Genomic DNA, 11,585 nt, shown 5'->3' with positions numbered 1-11,585 from the left:
AGTTGGAAGCAAAACGTTGAGCAAGCAGATTTGTACTTTTCCAGTAGTTGCGGCATTTTATAACATTGTAGTTGTTCATTTTTCAATTTGTTAAAGGTTTAAAAATAATGTCATGTATAAAACAAAATCTAAACGTTTCACAGCTTATCAGGCATTTAAAATTGTAATTTAGTTAGCTAAATAATGAATAAGTAACTTGCTCTTATAGGAACTTGCTTAAAGCAATCTGAAATACAAAGAACACGGTTCTCCCTTTTCTTTTTAAGCGCATTTTTTAAGGGAAATCGCTCCAGACAAGGCATGAAGCTACTTGATGTAGCTCATAAGAACGAAAGATAATTATCGCAAAGACAGGAGATGCCTATTGACTCAAGTTTGTAAAAGACCAAGACTATAGAAATAGGAAACAGTAAGCAGGAATTGAATTCAAGATGCATTATCTTTAATTTAATTAGATTTAAAAAAAGTAAAAAAATAAATTTTAAAAAAATTTTTAAATTAAAGAAAAAGTAAAAAATAAATTAATTTAATTAAATTAAAGATATATTATCTTTAATTTAATTGTGTCTTGAAAAAAAATTAAAATCTTAACTCCAAGTGTGAAAAGTTATTTCCAGATAGAATATAAGCTATGAATTCGATAAAAGACCTTATTTTATTATTAAATAACCAAAATTTGAAAATACCGAGTTTCATCAGTTTCCTTACTTTTAAAATCAAGCCAGTCAGCTTTTAGCAAGCGGCAGATAACTGTGTACAAGTGTCGCCCTCTATACGTGAACAATGCAACTACATGAAGCCTCGATGTGGACCCAATTTAGTACTCGTGGCAATCTTGAATTGACTCAGTTTCTTTGTAGACCGCACGTAACCACTTTCTTTTTACGATACGCAATTAAGGGTAAGTTAGTCTTATAAAATATTTTATGTAAAACAAAAAATAGAATGAGACTTAATTGATCGAAACTGATTATTCGTGTTATATTCCTTATTTACATATATTAAAAAAAAAAAAAAATACGATCGTAAGCTGCCTGCCGGCTCCAGAAAAAAAAAAAAAAAATCGGTAGCAGACTAAAATAAATAATACCGTGTTAACAACATGTAATTACAATAATTTATTATTTGTTTTTTAAGATCGGTCAATGTTTTTCTGTTTTTATCTTGAATTTATTTAATCCTAGATTGGGTTTATTCTCATATTATTTTTAATTTCATTGATCAAAACATTTTATTACATCACTCGTTATCTCCCGGTGTTGTTGGTATATGTTAAAAAAAAAGAAGAAAAAAAAAGTAATGTTTTAAGTACAATAAAAATAAATAGTTAATTAAAACTTTTCCAAATACTTTTGATCTTCGAATAATTGAGTTGAAATGTTAAAAGCAGAAGGCTTTTATTACTGTCGATGTGTTATAAAGAGTGACAGTAAACACGTAAAAATGTTAGTGACGTGCACGAAGTGCCCCGTACGTAAAAAAAGCACTATTTTGACATTTCTTTGCTTTAACAGCCATAAAAATATTAATTGTAAATTTGATACTATTTATTCAGTCTTGAACGGTGTGTTGTTGTTGTTGTTATTATTATTATTATTATTATTATTATTACAGTGTAACCCGGATACAAAAGACCCTCCCCCCTAATCGGGTCTCTTATATCAGGGTTACACTGTATTCTTAATATTAGCATTTTAAGGGGAAACAGAAAATAACATTAATTGGTGACAAATATAAATAAAATGTCACGTAGACAACTTTTAATGAAATTAGAAGTTTAACATAGCGAGTGTAAAAATATGTTTACTTATCAGTTGTCAAGTAATACTTGACAACCATTTTGTTGAATGTTTTCCGCGAAAAAAAAAAAAAAAAAAAAAAAAAGAAAAAAAGTCAATACTTTTTCTGTCCGGTCTTAGAGTTAGGATCAAAATGTAGTTAGTACGTATATATTCTGTCCTCAGATAGAGGCGAAATCTTTCTTGACTAAGGCAAGTTTTAGTTTTGTTCCAATCCAGGGTGCTAATTTTTCCCTCGGAGGTGGGGCAACTATATAGACACTTCTCTTTTTCTTCCTCTATGACTGTGTGTTTATAATAATATTATTTTCTGAATTCGTATCCGATCGGTAAAAATCCCCGAAAGAATTCATATATAACTTTAAGTTTTAAAAAAGCAAATTATTAAAATAACACGTGGAAGGAAAAGTATTTGACTAAGTTCGTAAGTGAGGACCATTTAGCTCCCCTCCCAACAAACAGGCGAGGGTATGACGATGGTCACGATAATACCCATACTTTCATGACACAGGCGCTCGTGGGCGTGGTTTTTGCGAAGGCCACGGCTCAGCCTTAAAATGAAGTATGTTTTTGTTTTTTCAGGATACCATTCTCCCAAGTCTTATCTCCTTCTTCGGAAAGGAAGATTAGTCTATTTTCGATAAAGCGGCCTCATCAGGGAATGTCGATTATGGTAAATTTTGCATCTGTCCAAAGTGCCCTCGTTGGGAGTAGTTAGATTCCTTACTATAAACTGACTTTTATTTGAACAATAGAATTGGACTAGCTTTATTTTGCAATAAAGTTTCGAAAAAACTAAACAACTTTTCGCTAAAAGAAAATATTCATAAATTTGAATATTAACTTACACTCATGAGTTTTCGTTTTCCACGTAGAGCTATTTTTATTCAAAGACTTTTACTTTCAATTTCCTTCAAGCTTTAAAATGTCAGAAGAAAATTAACAGAAGTAATATTTAAAAAATGGGTGTCAAGATGGCGCCTGACTCTCTCTTTAACACGGTAAGTTTGGGAAAAGGTGTTATAAAAAAAAAAAAAAAAAAAAAAACTAGACAAAATACTACTAAAAACCCGCCGAATATATGTCAATCTATGTCATGGTAACATATATCGAGGGAGTTTTTAACAGTATTTTGTCTAGTTTTTTATTTATAACATCTTTTCCCAAACTTACCGTGTTAAAGAGGTGCCATCTTGAATTTTCCAATACATCGGTAAACACTGTATGGTTTTCGAGCTGAATAAACATGTTACATTAAATAAAAACGCGAAAAATATATCCAGTTAGGTAGAAAAGTAACTTACCTTGCCTTTGATAACATTTATTTGTTATATATTTGTTTTTTGACAACATTTTCGAATCTATGTGTACAGTAATACAAACCCAGTTTTTTTTTAATTTTTATTTAAGAAAATCAAATATTATGAGACATTTTATCGAAGAAAAAATTCATGCCATCTCGTTTTTGAATGATATACTGCTAGCGACACCTATTGGGAATGTTTGGAATATAAGATAAGCAGGGGGCAAACAATCGATTTTCCACACTATAGAAAAAAAAAAAAAAACTTGGAAAATTAAGACATTTATAAGTTTTTGAGGATGTTGAAAACGAAAATAACGTTTAAAATTCCAGCAAACGAGTAGTTTCCAAGATATGAAGAAATGTTAGTTTAAAGAAAGTGGGGGGGGGGATCACTTTTCTATAATAATTTAACGTATAATGATCACCTACTTTATGGCCACCACTAGTGTAAAACTTGAATTTACGCCGCTGAAATACACATTTGCCGAATTTTTGTTGGAGGAGCGTCGTCAACGTGTGGGTGCTCAATTTACGTAAAATTCTTCATATCTTGGAAACTAACTCGTTTGCTGGAATTTTAAACGTTATTTTCGTTTTCAACATCCTCAAAAACTTATAAGTGTCTTAATTTTCCAAGTTTTTTTTTCTATAGCGTGGACAGTCGATTGTCTGCCCCTTGCTGACTTATATTCCAAACACTCCCAATAGGTGTCGCTAGCAGTGTATCATTCAAAAATAAGATGGCGTGAAGTTTTTCTTCGCTAAAATGTCTCATAATATTCGATTTTCTTAAATAAAAAAAAAAACAAAACTACTTGATCGATTTACGTGGCTTTTGGAATATGACATTTTCATGCAGTGACAAGTACGTACATTATAAAGATTTTTTTCAGATTTTTATAGTAAAAAAGATTACTTGTGGACCATTTATAGACTTGCACCAAGAAATGTAGTTGTGAAATGAAATATTTTACAAAAAAAGTTAAAGAAATTTAGTTTAGATATAAGTCCGATGTTGATTCTAATTTGAACTTGACGTAATTCAATGGCTAAATAGGCCACTGCATGTCTGCTAAGGGAGCGATTCTTGGAAAGCAAACGTTTGCACAGGGTCCACACTCCTCATAAAGTGCCAAAAAATCAAATATGATAAAACAAGACATAGGATTTTGATCGGCCATGTTGAATAAATATGGGGCAGACAACTCAATTCAAACAATCGAGATCAAAATCAGCCTTATAATGGATGCATTTAGTATTAAAATTGCTAAAAATCGTAAATTTTTATTTTTTTTATTTAAAAAACGGTATTACTTTACTTTAAGGCCTGTCTCACATTCGTATAGAAAAATATTTTTTTTTTTTTTTTTTTTTTTTTTTGTAGATTTTGGTGTGCTTTAAAAGAATATAATAACCGTTTCCGTCGCAAATTTACCGTTTGCATGGTATTAATCTCTGAACACTGGGACTATTTTCTGCCATTTCACAGCCTTTGTTTACACTACGCGCGAGCGCATAAATGAAGGACATAAAATGTGCACTCATGTACCAAACTTCCTTCTCACATAGTGTAGTAATCTTTGGTGAACACTTTAAATTTAGATGAATGTACGTGCAAGTGCACGCATGGACAGAAATGGCCACCATTGATAACACATAGAATTACATGGCTTAATATCTGGAAAACTACTTGTTTGCGGTAAAAATATGCACGCGTGTTTAGAAATGGTCACCACTGGTAACATAAGGAATTACATTGCTTAATATCCAGAAAACTACTTCTTTGCAGCAGAAATATTGTACGCTTATGTGTACAGAAATGGTCACCACTGATAACATAAGGAATTACACGTATCTGTATACAGATTTTTCTTTATTTTTCAATTTCCTCGTGTCTTTAATGAAAGATGAAAGCAGAAAAAAAACTAAAAAACCTTTTAGCCAATAAACAAACAAAAACATGCCCCCCTCCCACTAGGTTGCCAGAAAGTAGGTGCTCATTTTAAGTTGAGTTTACATGGAAATGTGATCACCCACTTTTTGAAAAAGTAATTTCTTCATATCATGAAAACTATTTCTCTGCGATGGAAATGATTAACAGATTCGTTTTTAGCACACCTAAATCTACACACACAAAAAAATATATATATATATATATATGTATATATATATATATATATATATATATATATATATGTATATATATATATATATATTATTCGATATGAACGTGCGATGGGCCTTAAAGCAAAATTTTACTAAAAAAAAACTACTTGCTCAATTTATGTGATTTTCAGAATGACATTGTCGTTCCGGGTCGAACATACATACATCATAAAGATTTTTTTCTGTAATTTTTTTTTTTTTTTAAGAAGTGTAATTCTAAATACACACCAAAATTTGTTTAATTTTCCCCCCACATAATTTCCTTACACGTTGGCTGTAAAATGATAACCACTTTTGTAAAAAGGAATTCAATCAACATTTCTTATTTTATAGCTTATTAAATATTTTCATCTGGTGATCAAGCTTCGCACAGATCAAAACATTTCTTGCTACTGTTGATTGAATCAATGAATAATTGACATATTTCATCAAATTAATTAAGTCAACTAACTTTTAACAATTTACCTAACCTACCTACACTCGGAGTTAGTTTAATTGCTACACATTGTTCTATTAGGTACTTGTCCAGAATCCACCCTCATGAGAAGGTTAAGTAATTTGCATGAAGGTTAACTAATTTAAGTTCATTTTAATAATTCTTAAATAGAAAAAGAGTGAGGAGAAAAAAACTCAACTTTACAGTTTTAATAGATTATCAGTTTTAATATTCAAACTATTAATCTTGTTTGGTAATCTCACAACGTTTTGGCCAACATAACCTATGACCTTCTCCAGATGCATCCTTTGGAGTTTGTGAATCCTTGTCAAACTCGAGAACGTTATGGAATTTTTAACTGAACCCTTTATTTAATACTTGGGATAGTGTTCTCGTTCTGTTAACTATGCCCAAGTAGAAGTGTTAATGATGTTATTCGTAGTTATCATTGACTATAGTTAAGATTGAACCTTCAATCTCCAGGAGACTGCCATTTAAAACCGATTCTAACCAGCACTTTTATCCATTGTGCAGGTTACTAAGATGAGAATAGTCGTTTGAATTAGACAAATTGTAACGTTGCAGTCTAAAACAAAAGAAATAAATAAAAATCCGGATTGGCATTTTTTCTTTTTTTTTTACCAAAAGTTTTTATTACTGTTACTTTCCCGTTTCGACACCATTTAAAATGTCTCTCGCTATCGTCCATCTTGTCCAGCGTACACTTTTCTTCTCAGACCTCACATTGACATTAGCCAGCCATTTCTCGCCTGTGACTTTGCATGTCTATTTTCTTTGTTTCTGCCGATCACATGGTGCATTCCCCCCCCCCTTTTCTTCTCATAAAACACCTCCTAATTTGCATATGCACCTTTTTCGGCTACTATATACAGGGTGTGTAAGCTATCTGCTTCTATATACAGGGTGTGTAAGCTATCTGCTTCTATATACAGGGTGTGTAAGCTATCTTAAACATTTACAAAAACAGAAAATAAAACTGTTTAAATCATTGAAATTTACAATTTCTTGTAACAAAACAAAGAAATATAATATTAATCTACATTTTATTTTGTATATATTCTCCCTCGGCTTTTATCACTGACTCAATTCCAGTTCGAAAGCAACTGTAAGCTTTGATCAGGTGGTTTTTGTTTATGTGTTCCATTGCTCGGGTTATTACTTCCATTAGAGAGGATTTGGTGTTATGAGGATGTTTATTAACTTCCTTTTCAACAACGCCACACATGTAATAATCCAAAGGATTATGGCCTGGTGAGTTAAGAGGCCATAAGTTTGGTGTGACATGATCATGAAAATTCTTAGCCATCTAATTTTGGATTTGGAGAGCTTTATGGGAGTATGCCGAATCTTATTAAATAAATTAATAGGCCCTTTCATTAGCTACATTGTCTATTCAAGGCTTAACAATGGTTTGAAGAGTCTTAACATAGGCATCTGTATTGACTGTAATGCCTTGTGTGAAAAAAATGAGGCGACATGGTGTGCCCTTCACTGCTAACAACACCGAAAACCATCACTGGTGGCTTTTAGAAATCTCGCAATTTCTGAATTGCTGTTTTCCACTTTTCTAGGCACTATTTGAGCATGTCTTTTCATTTCTTATCGTAGTATCTGGCATGAGATATTCTGAAGACAAAAAAACATTAATTAGTAAAATTGTTTTTGTTTTGTTTTTTTACATAGGCATCACCACTTATCAAGGCCCAGTGACCACTCGAGGATAAGGATTAAGAGTGTACAGTAGTCTATTGGACAATATAGTAATCGTTAGTAATGAAAATTTGGTAAATTTTTTAACTTAAGTGGAACGACTCATCAAGAACTTGTTTACGTTGGACTCGAAGACAATCAGATTGTAGTCAGCTGGAAAACAAGAAAACGGAATAGAGTTCCACAGGCATGCAGTTCTAAGAAAGAAGCTTTGTTCATGGAATCTACATTTAGGTTTAGGCACAGATAAAGAGTAGGGGGAATTATTGATAGTGTTTCAGCTAGACAAGTGTTTCTTGTGGAAGTTTGCCGAGGGAGTGACCATAGATTGAAGCTCAGTCGAGCATTTGCCATGAAAATAACGATAAAGCAAACTCACAACATCTCTTCTGTGAGATAGAGGTTGCAGGGAAGAGAAAAGGACATCTCTTACAAGGCTATGAAGTATATTTTGAACTCTATCAAGGCAGGACAAGTCCTTTCTAGCAACTCCTGCCCAGATGTGGCAACAATACTCCATCCTTGGATGTACTTGGCTCTTATATAGATAGAGAATTGCTTCAGCAGTGAGATATCTACTGGATCGATAGAAGGATTCCACCATTTCTCCAGCAGCCTAGACAACAGATTTGATGTATATGTTCCATTTCAGATCAGGAGTAAAGGTGAAGCCCAGAAGTTTGTCAAAACTTGAGGCCTCCCCAAGACGAGAGCCATTCATTTCAATTGATGCTAGATGAGGATCAGTGCTGATGATGTAAAGATAAAAACTTGGTTTTAGATGCATTAAAAGTAACCAGCCACTCCTTTCCCATTTGTTTTGTGTTTGAATTCTTGTAACTGATATAAATAAGGGGGCTCTTGTTCAAAACTCTCACCCTACCCCATAAAACAAACAAAAATAAAGAAAAATTTCTATCATCTTCATGTCTATGACTGAAAGAAAATATCGTACACCAAAAATCACGTAAATTGATCAAGTAGTTTTGGCAATTCAGAATAACAACTGATTGTTCTAAGGGAGGTAGCTCTATTTTACTAAAGTAGTTGCAAAAATAATTATTTTCTTACAATTACTGGAATGTTTTAATAAAAATTACAGCATCGTCGCATTTTACATTTTTTTTTTGTTATAATTTTTAATGTTATAAAACTTTTTGCATTAAATAAAGTAGTTGAAAAAAATCATTTATGCTTACATTTCTTAGTAAAATAGATTTACCTCCCTTAGAACAATGAGTTAAGATTACCGATTTTATAAAGAAAACCATTTTTAAGTAAATTGGAGTTTTTCCAATACCCCCTCCTCATCCCCATATAGATTGGCTTTCTAAATATCTCTACTTGGAGTTATCCCCCTTGTTCCTTCAGAATGTTTTCAAGATGATGTGGCGAAATCGTTGTTTAGTCATAAAATTTGATTTTCTTATTTAAAAGTAAAACTAATTGCTCAGTTTTGTTATTTTTGGTGTATGATATTTTCTATCTCTACCCCGTTACGGACATCATCATACAGATATATATATATTTTTTTTTTCATGATGAAATTCTGGACAAGCACCAGAGCTCTGTTTGATTTTAATAACCAACAATTGAGCTGATATTAATAACTGCATTATTTGGAGTATGTATTCGACTTTATCTATCTCTACTAAAGTTGAGCTAGTGCTACCAGATCAGGCTGTCTGAAGATATTGGCTTCCTGAGACGAAACGCACCTAACATTGATGCTTTTTGTTTTTCTACTTTCTTTTGCAAAACTTAATAATGTTGTCCCCTTTTTCCTTCTTCCCATTTCCCCATTCTCTTTCTATCCACCCTGCTTCCTGACTGGTTTCCTAACTTAAAATGTACCAAAAATCAATACTGTAACCCTTTTCCCTCTCCCATTGTAAAACTCATTCATGTTCTGCAGGGCAGGGAACCAAATGATAAAATCCACTATAAAACAACCAAGCCAACATTACAAACTAGCGATTGAAGAGACAAAGAACTTGAAGAATAAAAACCTACAAAATAACTGGATACAATATGAATACTATTTCAAAAATAACTGAAATTGGCATTAAATAATCCGAAAAGGGTTGATATGCCGTAAAACAACCAAACCAAAGTTGAGTAATTCTATTGTATACTCTACTTAAGTCAAATTATTTTGACTGTAAGTTTTGATTTATACAACAAATTTGGAACTGAAATTTTTTAACAAAATTATATGTCAATGATATGAAATTATACGTGGTTCAACTGACATTTGATTGGAATGTAAGGTTTGGAGCAGCACTTATCAAAACATTAATGTTGTAAAAATTGAAAAAAGGAAGTGGAGGAATTTTAAAACTGCAAATCACACTTTTGAAGTAAAACAAGACTGTAGACATTTTTTTTTTTGTATTCTTTTTCTGATGATTTTATTTTACAATAAAATAAAAATAATAAAAATAAATAAAATTGCTTTGGATACTGACACAATTTTTTTCCCTTGCTGTTAAAAATGTGAAGTCGAATTAAAGAATAATGATAGAAAGCCATCCAATAAATGTTCTATCAATATTTTCTTTATTTTTCGAGTTTTAAGGGATTAATGAGACTCAAAAAACGGCATGTTCTTGTTAGTCATGCTGTTGTTGTTGGTTTAACTTACCAACTCGACACTACTTGATTTTTTTTTTTACTGAATAAAAGCTTTAAATATATTAAAACACACAAAACTTACCCAAATTGCTAGAAGAGTATCTTGCTTTTGGTAACATTTATTTAATTTTTTTTTTTTACCCTTATTCTCATTTGTTGGCTTCTCTGCGAAATCTCTTGATTTTGATTTTGTTGATGATGTGTCAAAAAATTTGTATTGGAGTCTGTGAAGAAGAAACTCATTCTTTACTTTCTTTTTTTTTTTTTTAATACTTTTTAATAGGTTTAAACATGCTTTGCTTTTATTATTTTGAAAGTTATTTTGTCATCAAAAATAGCTAAATATAATTAATTTTTTTTTTAAAGTGTGCAAGCTATATATCACTGCAATTTAATGGAATTAAAAATCAATGTTATTACAGTGTGTCAAAAGTGGCATGATCAAGATTGCTGAACTTAATAAGCTTAAGATGTATGTATTATTTCTTAGTTTAAAAAACATTAAAATATATATCACTACGATTTTAATGGGGATTTAAGTTAAGATAATTTTACTGCTATCGAGTGAATTAAGTTAGAGTTTTCTTTGTTTTGAAAGTCTATTTAGAGCCTGTTACATCTAAAATGATTTTATTGAGCTGGTTAAGATTTAAAACTTTTTAGTAAAATTTACTCATTCTTATATAAACACAAAACTTAAATACAAACTAGTGATAGGATGATTCTAATATTATTCTGATACAATAACCGATTTTATTCTAAATTCCTGATTCCGATATTTTGAAATGTCTAAGTATAGAGTATTTTTGCGTGGAGGATCAGATAACTGTAAAACCCATGATATATGTGCATATATTTTTCCAAACCTACAAACACATACACTTGTGGAGCTGATATGCAGATTTTAGTTTTACTAGTGTTTAAAATCATTAAACATTTACCATTTCATCATTAATAATGAACCATAGAAAATTAAATTTTAATCAAAAAGAAACAAATAAAAACAATAAAAAGAATCTGTTTTGGCATTGGAAAATAGGCATGAATTTTCCTGATTTTGATACTCCAAAAATGTTTTGACTTTTCAATTCCAATTAATCGTTCCAACATAACAACCTATATGCCTTTCTTGGCATTTTGGTTAGGAGTAAACTGTAGTATCTGTTCTGATACAAAACTCCATCTTTCGTTATTAAATCAGCTCTGAGAAGGAATACTATTTTGGGGTAACCTTTCAACTATTTATGACTTTGGGCAATTTTCCTGGGATAAAATCCAGTCATAAAGAATATTAGAACAAAACAATTACAAACACCCTAACAAAGAACTGGACTCTTGGTAAATATTGAATTTCTGATCTTATATTCTGACCAAAATAATATATTATTTCTCAAACTCAGTTATTATTTACGTTGCGTAAAAGCTAGATTATTCTAAAACCGGATTTATCTCCCTTGCACCTTTTTTTCTTGTAAATATTTGTTTTCACTGTTTATCTGTTCAATAAATTTTT

The 11,585-nt window shown here is 31.2% G+C and overlaps 1 protein-coding gene across 2 annotated transcripts in view; it reads left to right on the top strand.

Moving 5' to 3' along the window:
- Positions 1 to 778: 778 nt before the first annotated feature.
- The window catches only part of LOC145277170 (mannose-1-phosphate guanylyltransferase catalytic subunit beta-like), a 66,889-nt gene continuing 56,082 nt past the window's right edge, over positions 779 to 11,585 (top strand). For both annotated transcript variants that reach the window (XR_013868119.1, XM_080128774.1), the window contains exon 1: positions 779 to 901. The gene's annotated coding sequence lies outside the window, so the exon portion shown is untranslated. The remainder of the gene's footprint in view (positions 902 to 11,585) is intronic.

The sequence above is a fragment of the Euprymna scolopes genome, chromosome 1, assembly GCF_053919585.1.
Source record: "Euprymna scolopes isolate OS-2025 chromosome 1, ASM5391958v1, whole genome shotgun sequence".
Taxonomy (NCBI): Eukaryota; Metazoa; Mollusca; class Cephalopoda; order Sepiida; family Sepiolidae; genus Euprymna; species Euprymna scolopes.
The sequence above is the reverse complement of the archived record's forward strand: the minus strand, read 5'-3'. Positions and strand labels throughout refer to the sequence as shown.